The following is a 17605-nucleotide window of genomic DNA, read 5'->3' as shown; positions in this document are numbered from 1 at the left end:
ACTGTACGCAATTATTATTATTACACATATGAACAGCACTGTTAAGTATTGAGTTTTGTACAGATGAACTACACTTTGTGAATGACACACTGAGGGAGGAGTTATAGAGTTTGATGGCCACACGTAAGAATGACCTCCTGTGGCACTCTGTGGTCATTTCGGTAGAATGAGTCTTGCACTGAATGAGCTCCTGTGTCTCATCACTGTGTCGTAGAGTGGGTGGGAGCCATTGTCCATAATGGCCTGCAGATTAGACAGCATCCTCCTCTCTGACAACAACACTTTATTCATCTTGTTCATATTTTCTCAAAAGGGCTTCTATCAAGAGCACAGCGACAGCATTTCTGCATTACTCCTTCCTGTACAACACAAACAAACTGTACATGGCAGTTCAGGAAAGGCTGGCTTTCTGTACTTCTCTCCTAAAGATGAAAAACAACATGACTGATTGCAGGTTTTCAAATGTATATTAATGTTTCATTCTGATCAGTCCATATTCAAATTAGGAAGAGGCCATATGGCACATATCACTATCATGATGAATATGTCACAATATGCTGAGTACATCGCAGTATATCGTCAGCACGTCTATCTAACCACTACCAACCTCATCTCCTTCTTGCCCTCGTTCCCTTCTCTACCCCCGCTATTACCCTTTGGCCTCCTTTAAGGCCTGACTATGTTTGTTCTATGTACCACATTATTTGTAAGTCGCTTTGGATAAAAGCGTCTGCTAAATGTAATGTAATGTAATGTAAGCACATAAAAACTCTGCAGGTTTAATGTGTGTACTTTTGTCTTTTCCAGCTTGCCCAAAAAAATTGCGTAACATATGGTGAATGGTAAAAACTTCTTGAATTATCTTGAATTCCACTTTTGCTCTATCGCCCACTCTAATTCCACTACTGAAAATAGTTCAAATAAAAAACTCAGTGACCTAAAGCTCTGTTTTCATGTGGATGTGAAACTACAACCCCGAGAAAAATACTAAAAATGTGTTCTCATAGAATTTTTTGGGTCATGCAGTCTGTATCTCCTTCTTTCAGTGTGATATAAATGAAAAGAGCAAATGTCATCAAGCCAAGTACCAAAATAAGTGATGTGCTGCTAACAGTTTTTTTATGAGTGTTATCAATAATGTTTAGTTGTTGTAGCCCGACTTTGATACAAATTATTACAATATTCATTACAGTATTTTTACGCCCCCAGTAGAGCCTCGTTCTATTAAAGAAAAGAACTTTTTTTTGTATTTTTGTTTGTTTTTCTCAACTATGACACAAATGAAAAAAAGCAAGAAGTGCAGACTTGAATCTGTCAGAATGAGAGATACAGAACGAGAATCAAAATAATTGTGTTGTAATTAAAAATGTAACTATGCAATCATACTTGACTGGTAAGGCAAAATGAATGTAATAGACATCAAATTTTATGGGTTAAAACCACACTGAAAATATAGTTTGCTGACCTCTTAAACCAGCATGTTGGTCCAGATTTCGATTCCAGACTTTCATGACTATGTAACATAACTTTACATTGGAAAAAAATAAGCAGATTTGTATGTACTTGATTCAAACGTGTGCACTGGTTCCACATGAAACAAACATACTACATCGACACAATTACTCTCTTTCATTTTACTTACTTTTGCCAAAAAGTATGTTGATGTATTTTATTCATGTGCAACTGATGTGCACATTTGAACTAAATAATTAAATAAAAGGCAATATGTATAAATAAAACATCTGTGCTGAATAATAAGCCTGCTGTTTCTAAGCTCACCTTCTAACATATTTCATTTCACGTGGCCATATTTATTTTTACAGGTAATGATCAGTCCTTGTACCAGTGAAGTCTAAAGTGCAGGAGATTCACATTCTGTGTGCAGGTCTGTGTTGAGTGTTAAGTTGATGTATTGCTCTGTGCCTGTTACACACAGTGGCAGACAGCCTGTCGGGGAGAAGGACCAGATTAGATCATGCCTGTGTGGCCATATCCTCTTTGAGGTTACTTTCTGACATCACTCTGGTGCTATTCCTATCCCATACTGAGAACACAGCCTGTGTAAATCACGTACTGTCATATCAGCACTGCTCCAAAACTAGCGGAAAATGACCTAACTTGTGTAAGTGGTCAGGAGGGCAAAGCGATAAGTTAACTGAACTGTTTCGAAACATTTGTGTGTGATGCTCAAGCTCTACAAATGACCCATTTGGGCCTGAAAGAAAATGTACAGTACGTCTTCCAACTGAATGAGGCCAAGTAAACAGCAGCTAATCATGACCAGCTCAAATGAAAGCCAAACCTGGACTATAAGCTACGAGACTCAACCATGACTCTAAAACACCAGTAAGTCAACTTCAGGAAAAAAGAGAGAGAAACGTCTGTTTCTGTTTCGGTGCAGTTTAACAGCTGGAGAGAGGAATGCGGTGGAAATTCTCCTCTGAGAACAACATGGCCAGCTACCTCTCAGCGTAACAGCATGGTACAAGATGCACATGGAGTCTTTGAGACTGGGGGATTTACGAAAGAAAGGAAAAGTCACACAAAATTGTACTGAAGAGCATAACAGACACTTTAGTTTGTTAAGCTTCTTCTTATCTTCTTTATTGGTTGAACAATTACCAGAACATCTTAGCATGCAACAACATTAGCACTATTGATTCATAAAACAGAGCCAGTCTACACAGAAAAAAAGGGTTCATGATTTTACTGCACACAAGGAAATGTGTTACATCAAGAGAACTGCTTTGTTTTACAGGTGCATGAGTCCAACTTTTTTACTCTTTGGATCTGCATCCCATTCCCACTCATCAACACAAACGCACCCATAGTGTCGATGCTGACCAGTGGAGTTTGTTTATAGTCTGCCCTGCCAGCATTACCAAGCACTGTCATGACTTCACTTTCTAGCGATGAGAACAGTTATTAATTGAGGATACTGCCATAGGCTGCATTCAGACGATGGAGCATATTCTGCAAAGAAGCTTTCTAAACTACAAGGAAATGGTCTGTGACAAGTTTTGCAAAGCAGAAGAAGTGTTGAGACCTTTCTTTAGGGGAAGTGCTGGGGGTTAGACCACATGAGACACCACACTAAATGGATAGACTCAAGAAACTAACACTTACTGTGCATCATTTTGGAAGAGAAAGACAGGAAAAAAGGTCCACCAGGCAAGGTTGCTCCCAGTAACCCCAAGTGAATTTTAGCAACCTTAGCAAGTGCCTTAAACACCGGAACCATGACTGTATTTCTACACTGAAGTAAAGCTATGGTAGTGAGGGGTACTCCTCATCTATTTTCAATGGTTTTTAGCAAACCTCAGTGAAAACAATGTCCAGTTCAACTTTAGCCTGCCCTCTTTTTTGGTTGGTTTCCTTATGAAATGTGGCCCACGAGGAGCAAAGCATTTCTGGTGAAACTGAACATTTTTCAACTCTATCCGCAAAGATCTGCAGCAGAAAAAAAATTCTGTTATCTGTAGATTTGGATGCAGCTGATTAGTATTACATACATCTCTATGATGTCCAAAGCAATACTTTACCAAGCTTTCTGAGTGATGCAGATTTACAATGATCAGACATAACATTATACCCACCTCCTTGTTTCTATGCTCATTGTCCATTTTATCAACTCCACTTACTATATAGGTGCACTTTGTAGTTCTACAGTTACAAACAGTGGTCAATCTGTTTCTCTGCATATTTTGTTAGCCCCCTTTTACCCTGTTCACCTCAGTGTCATTGCTGGACTGAGAATAGTCTACCGACCAAATATATCCAGCCAACAGCGTCCTGTGAGCACTGATGAAGGACTAGAGGATGACCAACACAAACTGTGCAGCAGCACATTAGCTTTCATCTCTGACTTTACATCTACAAGATGGACTGACCAAGGTAGGAGTGTCTAATAGAGTGGACAGTGAGTGAACACAGTGTTTAAAAACTCCAGCAGCACTGCTGTGTCTGATCCACTCGTACCAGCACAACACACACTAACACACCACCACCATGTTAGTGTTACTGCAGTGCTGAGAATGATCCACCACCCAAAGATGAGGGTCCTGACCACTGAAAAACAGGGTAAAAGGTGGTAACAAAGTATGCAGAGAAACAGATGGACTACAGTCTGTAATTGTAGAACTATAAAGTGCAGCTATTTAGTAAGTGGAGCTGATAAAATGGACAATAAGCAAGGAGGTGGTCATAATGTTATGTCTGATCAGTGTATCTACATGATTCATTATGTATAGTGGGCCATTCATACTGTTCAACTCGTTTCGTTTCATGTTTACATACCTGTCCAGAAAAAAAGGAACTTCCATCTCTGAAAAAAGCATTTCCAATGTTTTTTCTTGCTTTAGCATGTTTCTTTTTAAGTTTTTGGCAGCACAACATGTTTTCATTCCCCACAGTACTAAAACCTGGTAGAAGAGCTCTGTGCAGGACTGTTTTTTCAGTCCCACTCCCACAAGATTTCACCCCCCTCCCATAGAAAACTGGAATTGTTTGTCCTGCTTCCACACGCAATTAAAACGCTTTGGCCTGCTCCCTTCTGTTCCGTCAGGGTGATTGGACATTCAATATCTCTCATAGTCTATTCACAAATACATTATTCGCTGCTGAAATGACACAGTAGCCAAGGTCATTGTGGCTCACCGTGAAGCAACTTCACCAAACACAATTCATTTCTTGTAAACACAAAGCAGGAATTAGACCACAGAACAGTTGATTTCTCGTATTCTGTTTGGCTCAACAGCTGTGGCTACTGGACTGAAGGCTCTTCCATATCTGTAGGCTACAAGAATTTGTGTGTTGCTCACATGATTGGTTACTTCGCAACTCTTTGATTTCATTCATTTCAGTTGTTTAACTGTTGTCATTTTATATTATTTATATACATGATTTAGTGATTGTTCTACTTTATTTAGGCTATTCATTAATTTGAGGGATTTCTCTTCATGCGTGCTTCATCCCGCTTCGGCCTGTAGTGGGCTAGTTACCCGCCCGCTCCTGCACACAACACTGAAAATTTGTCTGCGCTGCAAGATGCTGTGGCGGGTCCCATGGGTCCAACAGGAATGCGTGGGAGTGCAGACCTTTATCTTGTGGTATAGGTCGCTAACTGGATACCGGCATGCTTTCTTAGCTGAGCAGACTGAGATGGAGGCGGAGTTATGTTGTGTAGGGGAGTGTCATAAAATGACTAACAGGAGGTCAGTGTAAACAAAGACTAGCTCAACAGTCTGTCCTGCAGTCTTTAAGCTTCAGTTCTGGCAATTACTGTGTTCATATAATCCATTTTATTCATGTGCAACCACGTGACACACTTTAGTCAATTCAAAGCATCATTTTTTCAGTGTATGAACTCCAGGAACCCTGAAACAAAATGCAGAAAAGCTTTTGTTGAAGTAAGGTTTGCCTTACTCAGCAGAGAAGGCCTGCATCCAATTCTATTGACATAAACTTGGACAGAACCTTACAGAATAAGGCAACGAGGCTCCATGCCCAAACTAAAGACACCCAAAACAGTACAGTAAGAAAAGGCTAAAATTGAAAAAATGAGAGAAACAGGAAAGAGCAGCCCTTCAAAGGAGGACACTGAAATCCCACCCCTATTCCACCCCTCCATTCTGGAGCATGGAAAACCCTGCTTTTCAACACCAACCTCACTCACACAGCTAACTCCTCTACTCCTCTCTCTCTCTGTCTCTCTCTCTCTCATTCTAAGACTGGGAAAGGGGAATCAGGACACTCACACAAATACCCTGTTCATCCTCTGCCCTGAAGAACGGGCCAAACACAACCATGACATAATACCCACTTTAACCAGGGGGTTAAAGTGGGAGGCGTGTAATGAGGTCCAGGTCCAAGCTGAACAATCTGCCCACAGAGTCTCAAACTACACCAACCCCCTCTCTCTTTAACTCTCCCACACGTCCTCCCTCTGTCTGTTGCTCTTTCCCAAATCTGTTTCTCATTTGCTTATGACAGACAAAAGGCATATACTACAAAGACCTGGGCACTGAAGAGCTAAGAGGACCCACAGATATAGAGGACTAATTTACATATGTGGTACTCTGATAAGTACTCTGAAAGTCTATCTGTAGGTTCAAACACAGTGAAAAAGCACACCATTTAAAGCTTAACATACTTCAACAATGCTCTCTTTCTCAACAATCTTTCTTCGGAAAATATCCAAAACATTAAACTGCTATTTTGTGTGCGTCAACTTTTACAGGACCATTGACTACACTTCAATTAAAGCTGCACTTTTACTTAAGCCCACAACCATTAATTAGTGTGCGATCAATACTGTTTATTTCTGCTTTGGTCGCTTAGTCTCTTACCACACCTCCATAAGCAGTAAAGACTAAGCTCTGAGCACAGAGATGCCAAATCAGCAGCAACACCTAAAGCCTGTTGAGCTGTTTCCAATGGTCAGCCTCTGTTGTAGTGATTAAAAGTGACAAACCTTGATTTATTTGCTGTTATGATTTAACTCCGACAGCATCAATAACTCAGTGGACCACTTACAATATGTACTACACTTGCAAACAATGAAGGAAAATGTCGGAACAATTTCACCTAGTTGACGTCCATCCAGAAATGTCAGGATCTGCATTTCATTCACAGCTATGAACACCCCAGCTGCAGTATGAAACTGGTATTAAGCAATTCAGAGATGAACCAGAACATTTAAACACTGTTAGAGCTTGTCGCTTATTGAAATAAGTGGAGAAAATCGGACAAGTGTAAATTCTATTGTGAGGATCGATATATTGCATCTGGGCTCAACACTAATATTTAATATGATAAAAAAGGCATTGACTTCAGAGAGCTCTAAACAAAGGCTTTTATTCCAAAATACTGTGCAGACATTTGGAACAATTTTGGACTTGAGTTTTGAAAAGAAAAAAAAAGTTTAATTGTAATTGAAAACACATTTTTATATTTCTTATAAAGGTGGTATTAATCATAATATAGCACTCATATTTTCATATGGGTAAAGCCCACCTCCACCAACACGTATCATAAAAAAATTCTTGAAAGTATGTAATGCGCTTTTGACTCTTGAACTACATATCAGTTCCTACCATACCAGCATTCTAATAAAATAAAGTCTAAAAATCACAATGTCTAGAATTTATAACAACTTCAGGAAAAGCCCAGTCATTTTAGATTGAGTGATGAGGCACATAATACCTCCCTTACTCTCCCCTTTCACTTTATTCTAATAGGCTTCATCTAAATGAACAGACATGATAAGATGACAAAAGAGAAACCCTCTGAATAAACTAGAAAATGCTAGATTGGATATCAGAGGGCAAAAAAGAAATAATGTCATCTAATCCTGCAACAAATCTGTTGTGAAACAGCACCTCACACTGTGTGCTGTGGTGCTGTTTGCTGTGTTTAGAGTAGTAGAATGTTTTAGCGGTTTCAGCAAGACATTCAGATGTTTAAGTACTTAGCTTAGTGGCTTTCAAGGAAAAAAAAAATCAGATCAGTGTGAGCCAATACTCAAGGTTTTAAAATTAGTATCAAAAAGAAAAAGTGGTATTGCACCTTCTCTAGAGGACTTTATTATGATGTGAATCTGTTAAATGGTTGTTGTTGCAAACAGTCTTGTTTTGATCATTTCTAGCCATTAAAACAAATACAAAAAGTACAGACTTGAATCTGTCAATACAAAATGTAAGTGGAATGTAAATGCAATTGTTTTTGTAACTATGCAATTGATGGCATTTAAATAATACAGTAAAACATCAGGAATCCCTCTTGGTTTCTAAGGGGTTAATCATGAACAAATCGATTCCACAAAAATGTGAGTTGAACTCATGTGAAGTTCAGCGAGGGCTGTGTAATCCTCACTGGGTCTCGCCAGCCGTGCGATTGCTGAGTTGGCTTTCTTTCACTGGCTTTGCTGGAAACTGGCCTCATCACAGAGGATAGCTGCACACAGCCTGGCACATGGCCAAAAGCTTTTGCTGAGGGTCAGAACATTAAAAATGAGACATAGTCTACCTTTTCAAGCTAAAATCAACAAAGCAGATACATCTAACCACAGTGGCTGGCTATTTGTACAATTAAGGTGAGAAGATGTGTAACACTTTTGATTCGGCAGCGTTCAATAGATTCTATCCAGGTGGCTGTAAAAGGATCAGCATTGCCGCCAGAACAAATCAGCACCATCTCTTTTACTGAATATGCTGCTGGGGCAATCTCCATGATTTACGATCTGGGATCACGAGGCACTTCAACATGTCCATCTACGCCTTTCATTACGCTAGTGTACCGATTCATATAAGAGGAGGTGTGGGGGGGGGGGCATAGATAGATTCCCCTGACAGAGATCAATCAGTCTGCGGGAGGAAACAGGGTGTATAGATATCAACCATGGATGTAAAATGGCAGGCAAATCTGGCTAACTACGTTGTAAACACTTTGTGGTTTGTAATTATTTATGAAGGGTTTAAACTATGACCCGGCCGAGGGAAGGTGGACAGGAATGAACCTGGGCTGACCTGGCCTCTGCTTGCAAGTGTGCTAAATGCTTTAAGTCAAATAGAAGGCCTTCATATCTTTAGACTGCTCACATCAAAGAAGCTGGTTGTTCTGCTGAGGTTCAAATGGTCAAATGTCCTCTAATTTCTAATCTAACCTGATAGGGCGAGAATACCCTCAAATTAAAGCTGACTTTGATCCTTCAAAGAGTTTGAACAGATAGCCAACAGAGGTAGGCAGAATAGACTAAAGCCACACTCAACTAAGAGTAACACTAAGTGATATTAAAGTAATACTAAAAGTATTCCTCTAAAAAATTACTTGAGAAGTATTAAAGTACCAGATTAAAAGAGTAACTGCAGAAGAACCTCTTCATCTGTCAGCATAGGAACGTAGGCCTTACTCTTCTTTTTACTGTCCTCTTGGTATAAAATAAAACTATGTATCCAACTAATACTGAATTACTAACATGTAACTGGACAAACTGTATCACTTTTCTTACAAATGTAAAACAAGTATAAGAAATCATTCCTGTTGGATTACGCAAAGGCCTTGATTCATCGAACCAGCCACAGAAACTAAAGCTTTAACTGGACCTGAAATTTTGGTCCTAACCCAAAGGCAGCCCAAGAAATTTTTGTCCAATTCTGATCCAACATCATCAAGTTTTGAGCCCAAAACTGACCAGAGTTCAAAATACTAGAATAGAGCGCAAAATGCTGAATAAAACCTGATAGCATCAATTTATTGCAGAACGGAAATAACAGCTGTAAATTAGACAAGGCATACATAAAATAAAAATAATATGGTTTAATAGATACAGTGTATTAGTCTTTTATCTCAGTGTTTTTAGTTTGGATAAACTTTCTATAATGCCATGGTTTATTTCCCGTGTCTTCGTCCATCCTGTGTTGTGATAACCTGAATGTGAAATCTGAACCTCACACATATTTTTAGGCCAAGCCAAATATGAGCATTTGGGTCTTATTGGTTTTGGCAAATATTTTAAGCTCTTCATTCAAATATTTCAAGAAACTCATTTTGAATGTCTGAGGTCAGTAAGGATCCATCCAGCATATAATGAAAAACCTGTAATTTATTAGAAGCCTTATTTACATACTGCATATTTCTACTATATTAATTTCACAAAGATCATTATCATGAGGATTAACAAACGGTAAATTGTACAGCTCTAGTAAATAAAACACACAGCAATGAAAGGATGTAACCCCCAGTGCTTAACCTGCGCTCTCTAGACCTGTGAGAAATGGCAATTAAAGAAGGCTGTATTCACTCAAGCTTGCATTTGTAATTTAGTCTTTTAGGGCTGGGTCGGTTTTGTGGAAACTTGGCTCTGAACATCTTGCTGATGGTCGTGTAGAGACATTTAAAAACACCCTTTAGCCGGTTGTGTGCAGACGTAATGCACAAACCTGCCTGCTATTATAATAGCTTTCAGATGTCTCCTGTTGGGCCAGAGGACACTCAGCTGAGCGTTAAGTCTTCATTAAAACAGGGTGGCAACATTTACACTGCTATTTAAGGTATGCTAAGTACGTTATCACCCGCATATCGAAATGATGAGCCATGTTTTATGGCTCATCTGAAATCCAACTCCAGCAGACCATTTTAAGCAACAAACACTGCATTGTTATAATCCTCAAAAGACCATTTCATGCATGGAATTTAGATGAGAGGGTCATTTCAAATACCAGAGAAACCCGACAACACTGCACTGACCACATGCCAGGCCATTACAAACACATTTCAAGCTAATTTAGTGTGTGACGTCTTCCTGGCCTTTGTGAACATAGACCATATTGTGAACACAGACTGAGGTTCTTTTCCATAAACTGCTAGAATAGCAAAAGCTTGTTCAAGAATGTCTGAAGTTAGGATTAGAGTTGGGACTGTAAGAAAGTCTAAACATGACCAACAAGAAGAACTGCTTAATCTTGCTGACAAACGTATTTGGCCAGCCAAAAACGGGAAGTTCTGCTACATGTGTAGAGGCACATGAGGGTAACAATGGTGCTACCACAAATGACATGCCTGTACGCAAAAGCACAAGATAACACTTCCACTTACTACTAACTACTTCATACAAAACTGATGATTACTTGCACTGTGCATTTTTAATCCAGTAACAACCCAGCCTAATCTTGGAATTACAGCTGAAAATTAGAACCAATAATTTAGTGCTCCATTTTTAGCTTGTGCACATGAGGTCACTAGTGCTGATCAGTTCACTGAAATGATGCATGCTGGAAAACACCATCACCCCACATACAAAAGAGCGGAGGTTTGATTACTCATTCAGGCAGAAATATCACTGCTATACCCATAGGAATTCACCCTGCTATACCTTTGGGGGTCCTTGGGCTGGACTCCTAATATTACATTTATGTACCAGAGAATCTGCAAAACAATGTAAAATATATACATGGAATAAACGAAATGTTTACATAATTGTCCTTTCTGATTTAGTTCTGACACGGCTACGTAAATGAATCAATTACCTCTCTTTATAGTATTAAACTCTTACGCACACTGCACCTAATATATTAATTATCATGCAAACCTTTTTCAAATATAAAAAGAAAGAATATTGACTGTTTGAGTCAGTACAACATTAGTACAAGGTGTTATCATTATCATGTCACATGTTCCATACAGCTCTAGCATTAAAAATCTCTTAGAGCTTCTGAATGTAAATACTGTATAGACTGGCAAGTACTACAAAAAATATGAATACATTGAACAAGAAATGGGCAATATGACTATTTTCTCATTATCATCGTAAACAATATGCTTTTCTGACCATAACTGGATACTGTCAGTGCTTAAAGAAGAAGAGTTAATTCTGTTTGACTGTATTTAGTTCAGAGTTTTGACTGTATTTAGCGCAGAGTTTTGACTGTATTTAGTGCAGAGTTTTGACTGTATTTAGCGCAGAGTTTTGACTGTATTTAGTGCAGAGTTTTGACTGTATTTAGTGCAGAGTTTTGACTGTATTTAGTGCAGAGTTTTTGACTGTATTTAGTGCAGAGTTTTGACTGTATTTAGCGCAGAGTTTTGACTGTATTTAGTGCAGAGTTTTTGACTGTATTTAGTGCAGAGTTTTGACTGTATTTAGCGCAGAGTTTTGACTGTATTTAGTTCAGAGTTTTGACTGTATTTAGTGCAGTTTTGACTGTATTTAGTGCAGAGTTTTGACTGTATTTAGTGCAGTTTTTGACGTTTTGACTGTATTTAGTGCAGAGTTTTGACTGTATTTAGTTCAGAGTTTTGACTGTATTTAGCGCAGAGTTTTGACTGTATTTAGTTCAGAGTTTTGACTGTATTTAGTGCAGAGTTTTGACTGTATTTAGTGCAGAGTTTTGACTGTATTTAGTGCAGAGTTTTGACGTTTTGACTGTATTTAGTGCAGAGTTTTGACTGTATTTAGTGCAGAGTTTTGACGTTTTGACTGTATTTAGTGCAGAGTTTTGACTGTATTTAGTGCAGAGTTTTGACGTTTTGACTGTATTTAGTGCAGAGTTTTGACTGTATTTAGTGCAGAGTTTTGACTGTATTTAGTGCAGAGTTTTGACTGTATTTAGTGCAGAGTTTTGACGTTTTGACTGTATTTAGTGCAGAGTTTTGACTGTATTTAGTGCAGAGTTTTGACTGTATTTAGTGCAGAGTTTTGACTGTATTTAGTGCAGAGTTTTTGATGGCTGGTTTTAAATGCAGCAACTATTAGTGCAGAGTATCTGCGTGGCAAAAAACAGTGAACATTTCGGTGTCAAAGTTTGATGACATGATATTTTTGCCATATCGCCAACCCCTACATTGGAACATTTTACCAAATCAAAGTCTTCCAAAAATATTCACATAACAGACCTATGGCGTATTAGGATGTTTAACTGGACACGCTGTTCCCGCTTGTAGTACTCTGATATGTTCTCATAGATCAACCAAAAGATCAGAATCCTCAGATTTGTTTTATACACAAAACTACTAGGAAAAAAAGACACAATGACCATCTTAGAGGACATTTTCAGACACTCCATACAATGTGGTTTACAACAGCATAGTATAAGAATGTTCCCCACAGTTCAAGCAAGAAGGCAGAAAAACAAACCAAACCCACAAAAATGTTTTCAAGATTTTTTTTCAAGTAGAAAATGTTGGGTGCCAGGGTCAGCTGAAACATTCGAAAGGTTTTAAAACAGAATGATAAACATGAACAGATATTCTGATGCAGTGGATTAAAACACTTTCTGCAACATTTGGATGTTTTACCCTCTTTTTTTCACCAAAGAGCTTATATGAAACATATCAATTATTATAATTAAGTCATATTTACCAGCCAATTTGCACAATTTCAGTCCTGTAAAAGCCATACGATACCCTGAAACAGCGCTCACTCATATTATGTGATGTTAGCTGTGCAGTTCTTCCTGTAGGTTAGTAGAGTGTTTGAGCAGTCTTAGGTTACTGTTAGAAGCTCATCCTAAAGCTATGGAAACACTTCGTAATACAGACAAATTATCCACTATTGTCATCATCAATATGATACTGATTTTGCAGTCAAGACCTAAACATCCTTTTGACTCTGTGTGTGATGTTAAGATTTAAAGATGCTCTCGTGAAATCCAACCTGACACCTCTGACTTCAAATTGTCATTTCAGGCTTTACAGGGTTTCTCGCAGCAGCACACGGACACCGGGCATTTTTTATCATTTCATTCTGGAGGAGCTCCTCCTCCTTCCCATGAGAGTGCAAAAGTGAAGAGTGAGGAAGTGAAACATGGGGCTACATACAGGCCATTAAAGTTTAGCAGGTTGATCACCATACAGAGAAAAATAAATGTAGTTTGACGAATGTGCCTTTTTTTTTACATTAAAATAACATTAAAAAAAAAACAACACAACAATAAAATCAGCCAAGGATGTGCGAATTTTCCATGGTGCTTAATTGTGATGAAACCCATGCTGATGCTATGCTTCTTCAGAACCGAAACACTCCTCTCAACATCAGTAACTTTAAACACAGCTGGGTGACAGACAATAGACAAACACAAATAGGATACACACACACACACACACACCCACACACACACACACAAACAAACTCTCCAGAAACAGCACATGTGTGTAAGGTGTCATCATTAAAATGACAGGAGTCTGTGCAGCTGCTGCTGCCCTGGTTTTAGAGACTGCAATCAGTCAGTTGTCAAACACTCAAACACACACACACACACACACACAAATAACATTTACAAATAACAAAATAATATTTGAAAAATAAATTTGAAAACACCAGCTGTTCTTTACGCTGTATTACAATTTCATGATACATGGTCTAATAAAAATGATAACACAAATTACTTGCAATAAAATCTCATTAAATGAACTTTAATGTGCTAAAAAGTAGTTTTTTTTGTTTCTCGTGAAAAGCTACCCGGACATATTGTATTTGCACATACAAGGTTTTGCTCTGACAGTGACAATACATAACATACATGAACTAAACCGAACTCTAACCTTCTACTCTTTAAAGTTTAACCAAGCAAACATGTAGCTTAAGAAAAAACCTACAAAGTTCAGTAACAACCGCACCCCTTCAACACTGTTTGTTTTCATTTTTCATTTTTGTCCTAAAAAAAAGTCTGAAAACAAACACATGCACAAACAACTCTGTGTAATTATGCTTATCTCGGAGGTGCTACACCCATATCTATGATTAAAAGATGTGTTGGATGGATGCTCCATCTCTCCATCCATGCTGGCATTGCCTCTACTCCTCCCCCACTCTCTGTTCTGTGTTTACTGTCACTACAAGATTACAAGAATGTCCCTCTGCTGCTATGAAGGACATGACCAGGATGGCCAGACAACCTTCTCCAGACTAAAATAGGGCCTGATCACGGCCGCTTTTCCCGATCTAATCAATTAAACGTCTGTCACTGGAGTCCTTGGGCCAATGTCATGTAGAGGGCTTTCCATTCCAATGGCTAGTTTTACATGTAGTCTAATAATCCTTCAGCAATCTGACTAATAGATTGACCAGTATAAATAAAAAAAAGATATAAATATCAAAATACAGTTATCTAACTGAATTATATTCCTAAGCAGTGTTCACTTTTTTAATAGCCTAAATGGAAGAATAATTACCATGTAAGTATGTGAATCTGATCAAATTGACTTTCAGAATATTTGCGTATGTTCGAGGCATGTGTACTGGCATCATGAGAAACAAGCTTCATGTTGTTACAGTAACAAGTGACACTAAGTGTCTCTTCATGCATAAACATAAAGCTGAAATGGAAATTTGTGTAACTAAATGTAGAAGCTGAGGGTGAGAGGCTTTTTAAAGGTTGAAATGCTTGAAATGTCTTAACTGTCTTATACACAGTAAAAAGATGGACAGTAATCAGGAGCTTACAAAGTTTTCCCAGAGTCTGCTCACTGTAAAATGTTTTACTTGAAGCAGTTTGTGTGCAAAAGTTTGGGCACCACTGCTCATATGACATATTTAGTTGGTTTTCTAAGTAAAATAAGATAAAACACCCTCTACAAGAACACACTTAAACATGGCACTTTTCTACAAATTTTAGTGCAGAATTTCTATTTATTTGCTGAATTTTATATTTTAAAAACAGAATAAAACATAAAATATACATGCTAAATTCAGCACGTGAACAGGAACTGTGTATTAAAATGTGCAGAAGTGTGTTCTCTTTAGAGAACGTGTTGATTTTTTTCACTTAGAAAATCAACAAAACATCTTATTTGACCACAAGTGCCTAAACTTTTGCATATGACTGTATATATTTGACTCAAGACCAGCATGGAGATTACTGCAGTTTCACCAGTTAGTCCTTTACCAGGGGAATGAGATCTATCTGGGTAAAAGCCCTAGGGTGCCTGCTAATGGTCAGCCTGGATCCATAGTGCAGCACATTTGTTTTGGAGTTAAAGGGGTTGAAAATCACTGATGCACTTGTCCTTACACTGAGGTAAGAGGACATCAAACAGGTTGATGCTGATTTTGTGCTTCCTACTTTTGCCTGTCTAGATGAAAACAAGGCTCTCAGAAGGGACCAAAACACAAGACTCCTTCAGCAAATGCACAAACTTCAGCCATCCTTCAATAGCACACCTTTACTCTACATCAGTACCAGCAGATAACTGTGCAGAGAAAATGTATCTGCGTTAGGGTGGACAGTCTGACAATATTTTACTGTATTGTGATCAATTATTTCACAACATGCTTTTTGGAGCATATTATAGACACTGGCAGTATTTAAAGAACACTGGCACTAATGTTTCATTATAAGGAGAGCATATTAGACTTGTTTAAATTTAGTGCTGTGCAGTTTGTGAAATGTTAAGTCACTGTACTCATAGGTTTTGACTGTATTATTTAAATGTGGCACCACTGGTTCTTTTGTCATCTGTCCCAACTGATTAAACTTCTGAAAAACAAGATATCGTGATACGTATGATGCGTTGTGAAAAAAACCTGTAATTGCCACTGACATTAGATTTTGACCAATAATTCGGTCTCTATAGATCATCCACAGATGTTCAAACTGTTAACAACCTATCTGAGGAAACTCAGGATTTGGACCAGGGTTAGGGTTAGGACCAATGTGAGGGTTGGGTTTAGCTTCTGGGTTGATGTTAAGGTTAGGATTTTTGTCAGGTTTAAAGAAAATGATGGTCAATTTTGTAGATATTTTGTTGAATGTAATTTGAAAGTAAATGAAGCATCTGCAAAGCATCTAAAGTGGACTATCCAAATAAAGTGTTACCAATAACTCTAACCTAGATTTGATGGCACATTTCTGTTGTATTCCAAAAGAGTACATTCTTAGCAAAAAAGCGTTCTATACAGTACCAAGAAAAGGTTCTTTGGCTTGTAACAAAGTGGAACCCTTTTTGCTTCTACATGGAACCCTTTTCAAAAAGGTTCTACACAGAACCATCTTCAACACAATCCCCCTCAATCTGAAGAACCCTTCACAGTGCAAAGAAGTCTTAAATCATGCAAAGGCTTCCTGAAGTGTTCATGGTTCTATCTAGAACCACTTTCTTGACTTAAAAACTTTTTCGTTTTAAAGAGTGTAGAACATTTGGGCGACGGTGGGCAAATGTCCTTATTTGATGTAGTTTACCGCTTTTAGCCTCTGTAAACATTCCAATTCTAATCCATATAGATCTAGTCCTGATTTCCACATTTTACCATTGCTTGTGAATCAGCACCATGAAAAGCACTGGACACCAGCATCAGCCCAGATTTTCCATTTCTGTGCTCCCCTGTTTAAAACACACCCTGAAAAGCAAGAGGAAAAAGTGAAGCACCCAAACCTAAATATAAAACCGTGTTGTAACAGAGGAACAGGCTAAATAGAGAACACCAAGTTGTTACCCGTGACATATTATAGCAGCTTGTCGAGAATACTAATGTATTGAAATGGCACGAAGGTACTATTTTTACTGAGTCAGACTCTGAAGCTCGTAATCTGGACGTGGTTTCTCTCTTCTTTTCATATCCCCACCCGGCAAGGCCCGTTATTCAAACCCTCGGCTAAAAGCAGAACTTTAACCGCAATAAACGCTTGCAACTTTTCGTGCTAACGTGCTATTCGCGTCCCCCACAGCCCTGGGAAAAAAAACGGCTAGAACCATGAAAGGTGGCCTTTACTCGGGCAGAGGACTGAAAACGCGTCTCACAACCACAGTAAAGAGAGACAAACACAGACGGAGAGAGAGAGAAAACTGCTCTCCCGGCGGAAAAGGAGAGGAACTCGTTACCTTTAAAGCGCTTCTTTGTACTGTTTGTAACGTCTGTGGCTGTGAGGACCTCCTTTTCTCCTCTCCTCTCTTCTCTTTTCTTCCAGCCTCGCCAGCGGCTCTCTGCCCAGACGATTCCTCTCCTCTCACCGACCCCTCGCAGCAGAGCCGCTCACTCCATCCTACTTCTGCCCACCGTCTGTTTAATAGTCCAGAAAAACACCTTTTACTGAGGTCCGTCCCCAACTTCACACGAGAGCTTAGCAGCAGAGCGGACTGAGGAGAAATGTGTGAGTGAGTGAGTGAGGGAGAG

The 17605-nt window shown here is 38.7% G+C and overlaps 1 protein-coding gene across 1 annotated transcript in view; it reads right to left on the bottom strand.

Annotated features, from left to right (window-relative positions):
* The window catches only part of itgb1a (integrin, beta 1a), a 43216-nt gene extending 25611 nt beyond the window's left edge, over positions 1–17605 (bottom strand). Inside the window, exon 1 of the mRNA XM_017704347.2 lies at positions 17314–17605. The gene's annotated coding sequence lies outside the window, so the exon portion shown is untranslated. The remainder of the gene's footprint in view (positions 1–17313) is intronic.

This window comes from Pygocentrus nattereri, chromosome 3 (genome assembly GCF_015220715.1).
Source record: "Pygocentrus nattereri isolate fPygNat1 chromosome 3, fPygNat1.pri, whole genome shotgun sequence".
NCBI classification, from domain to species: Eukaryota; Metazoa; Chordata; class Actinopteri; order Characiformes; family Serrasalmidae; genus Pygocentrus; species Pygocentrus nattereri.
The sequence above is the reverse complement of the archived record's forward strand: the minus strand, read 5'-3'. Positions and strand labels throughout refer to the sequence as shown.